General features: G+C 34.2%; 1 non-coding gene across 1 annotated transcript; it reads left to right on the top strand.

Moving 5' to 3' along the window:
- The first annotated feature begins 203 nt into the window (after positions 1 to 203).
- Positions 204 to 313, top strand: LOC125615780. Its single transcript, XR_007346374.1, has one exon. It is a non-coding gene; the product is annotated as a U6 spliceosomal RNA (small nuclear RNA).
- The last annotated feature ends 3,401 nt before the right edge of the window (positions 314 to 3,714 follow it).

The raw sequence follows: 3,714 nt of genomic DNA, 5'->3' as shown, positions 1-3,714 counted from the left end.
TCTGTAACCATAAGACCTTCATGTGATGGATGTCCTGCTTTATACCCAGAAGAAAGGAACGCCACACAGAGAGGCCAAGAAGAATCTGAACAAACAGGCCTTGAAAGATTCCCCAATTTATTACCATCAGATTATATCCTCTTTGTTCAATCATGTTTCTTCTCAACTATCTGCTTCTTTCATCAGACTTAGCATAAGTTATGCTTATAATTGAGAATAAAGAGGACTTTGCTGTATTAGAACGACACATAGAAGATTCACATGGCTCCTGTGCAAGGATGACATGCAAATTCGTGAAGTGTTCCATATTTTTGTTTTCTCTGATATGTGGATGCCAACAATAAGCGGGTGGCTAGGGAAGAAGAGAGTTACTTTGGATTAGGTAGAGGGAAGTGAAGTGAGGAGAGCGGGGTATGAGGGTAGAAGGGATAGTAGAATGAATCAGATATCACCCTATGTACATATATAACTAACTATATGACCAGTGGGATTCCACATTGTGCACAACTGGAAGAATAAGAAATTATACTCCATCTATGTATTATGTACCAAATGCAATTAAAACAAATAAAAATTAATTTAAAAATGGAGAATGTCACTGACCAATTGTAAATTCTTGAAGTAATTATTTTATGAATGAGCAATGACTTGGAAACAACGTGTGAATATAGAGTAATGTGGTATAGTTGATTTTGTTACTAGCATCTCATTCAAATTTACATATAAATAAAATCTTTCAAGAAAATTGCCAATAAGATTACAACATAATATCTACAGGCATTTTTCAATTTGAGCACCTGTTATGGTTTAGATATGTGTCCCCCAAAATCTCATATATAAGACAATGAAAGATGATTTAGAGGTGAAATGATTAGATTCTGGGAGTCTTAACCTAATCAGCGAATTAATCCTCTGATACAGATTAACCGAGTGGTATCTGTGAGGAAGTATGGTGTGGCTGGAGAAGGTGGGTCCCTGGGGATGTGCATTTGGGGTGTATAGTTTGTTGTGTAGACCTCTCTCTCTCTCTCTCTCTCTCTCTCTCTCTCTCTCTCTCTCTCCTGCCTGGTATGGTGTTTTAAGCTACTTTTGTCCACCACAGTCTTCTGCTATAATGTCTTGCATCATGTTGAGCTCCAAGAAATGGAGTTGGCCATCTATGGGTGGAGACCTGAAACCATGAGCCCCCAAATAAACTTTTTCTCCTCTAACTAATTATTCTTGTCAGTTTTTTGGTCCCATTGGTGAAAAAGCTGACTAAGACAATACATAACTATCAGCTCCTAAAAGAGTTTGAATCTCAAGATTTTGTCTTGATAAAGTATGTATGAATGAAGAAATAATATTTATAATAGAAAAAGATGCTCACAAAACAGATCTTTATATTTTGACCGATCACCTCTTCAGGATGAACATCATTTTCTGTTTTTTATAACAATGATATAATTCATAAATGGTTTATTTTAGCCTCTGATTACTTGGTAAGCCAAGGGTTTGTATTATACCTTTCTAAATAAGTAATGTACATGTAATTATGGGAGTAATTGACAAAAACATGAGCCAGTCAATTTAAACTGTTAATATTAAGTAAAGGCAACAAATATGAAAACCAAACAAAATTATTTTGACACCAGTTTACCTATTTAGTAAATAGGGAAAATTACTGTAAATATGTAAAGCTATTAAATGGTTCCTTAGAGCTTTCCACGTGTGTTTAAAGTAGTACGTGCTGCAGTTAGTGGCAAGCTCTAGACTTGCTTACAATGGCAGCTCCCCCAAAGGCACACAGGGGAGTGCTCTGGGGAACATAAATTACACAAATGCAAGACAGGAATAATTGAACTCTCCACAAAAAAGAAGAAGATTGCTAGAAATGAGGTGGCAAAGGGTAATTAACAGAGAACCATAAGATGAGTTGAGTAAATACATAACTGAGGACACTGAGGAGCACATAATGCCATGTTACTCTACTGACAAAGGACACATGTGGAGTAAGTAAAGAGTTGCTTCAGTTAAGCTTCTGAAGGATCAAGTCCATAGAGCATTTTGTTTTAGGTTACAGCTCTTAAAGAGATGTGGAGAGAATAATAAAATTCCAGAGAAGAAAAGAGCAATAGTCAAATGCTAAAAGGTTGGTTTTAAAAATTCTTTTTTTTCAATCTTAAAAAAGAAGAAAATGATAGCATAAAGCGATGGTTCTCAAATGTTCTGGTGTCAGAATATCTTTGCACCAACTTTTAGAAGTATGAAGTACTCTGTCTTGGCTCCAATATATCAAAACGTAAGAAGTTTTCATTTACATCCTTGTAAGATAGAAGTAGACAAGCTGAAAATTAGGAATTTTCCCTGGACCCCTGAGACAACTGGAGAGAAAGCCATGGCCAAAACCAGTTTAACTTGAAAAGTTAATGCAGCCATAAACTAGCAGGAATACTTAGATAGCAATTTTGACAAGCACTGGAGGTTGAGTGTGGACCAGCCTGAGAGTGAGAACTTCCTGAATGTCAGAGTTTGGGGAGTCTATCACATTCTCTTGAATATACTTCTAGGAACCATGTAAGGTAAAGACCGGGGATGATTTTTATAAGGTTAAAAAAAAGTCCTGGAAATACATTTCACAACAATATGAATATCCTTAACATTACTGGATAATACACTCAAAAATTGACAGGATGGTGAATTTTATGCTATGTGTTTACCCAATAAAAGAATCAGACAGCATTCATATACACAAATGACAACCAGTTAGAAGAGAAAATAAATGAGAGAACCCCATTTGTAATGGTAATAAAGGATATAAAGGATAAAATATACAGAAGTAAATTTAATAAGAAATGTCCAAAACTTCTATGAAGAAAATTATAAACATTCCCAAAAGACACAAAAATAGACTAGAATAGTGTTTTTTTAAAAGATCAGAAATGACATTTTATTAGGATTTAAAAAAAAAGATATATATATATATATTTTTTTTTCATTTTGTGAGAACTCTCCTCTAAATTTTGTGTTTACATGTAAAATATATGACCATACTCCACTTAAGTTGCTGTTACCAAAAAGCAACTTAATCAAATATGGAGAGAAAATTAATCATGACATTTTTAAAAATGTTTGATGTATTATAATTACATATAACAGTGGGATTTGTTACATTCTCATACATGCACACAAGACAACAATTTAATTTGCTCAGTTTCATTACCCACTACCTCCTCTTTCGCTCTGCTCCTTCCCTCCCCCTGGTCCCTTCTTCCACTCTATTGGTCTCCCTTCATAAGATACCCTCCTCTTTCCCACCTTTTCCTCTCTAGCTTCCACAAATTAAAGAAAATATATGACCCTGGACTTTCTAAATTTAGCTTATACTTAACAAAATGCTTTCAAGTTTAATCTGTTTTCCTGCAAATGACATAATTTCATTCTTCTTTATAACTGCATAAAACTCCATTGTGTATATATACTACATTTTCTTTACTCATACATCCATTGATGGATACCTAAGCTGGTTTCATACTTTGGCTATTGTGAATGGTGCTGCTGTAATCATAAATGTGTATGTATTACTATTATCCTTTTGATAGGACATATCAACATCATGAAGACGTTGGTTTTCCCTAAGTTAATTTATAAATATAATGTGATCCCAGTAAAAGATTCAATGTTTCTTTAATGACTCTCAATAATTTGATCCTAAAGTTTGCATATAAAAATCCA

This window comes from Marmota marmota, unplaced genomic scaffold (assembly GCF_001458135.2).
Source record: "Marmota marmota marmota unplaced genomic scaffold, marMar, whole genome shotgun sequence".
Taxonomy (NCBI): domain Eukaryota; kingdom Metazoa; phylum Chordata; class Mammalia; order Rodentia; family Sciuridae; genus Marmota; species Marmota marmota.
This window is presented reverse-complemented; position numbering and strand designations above follow the sequence as displayed.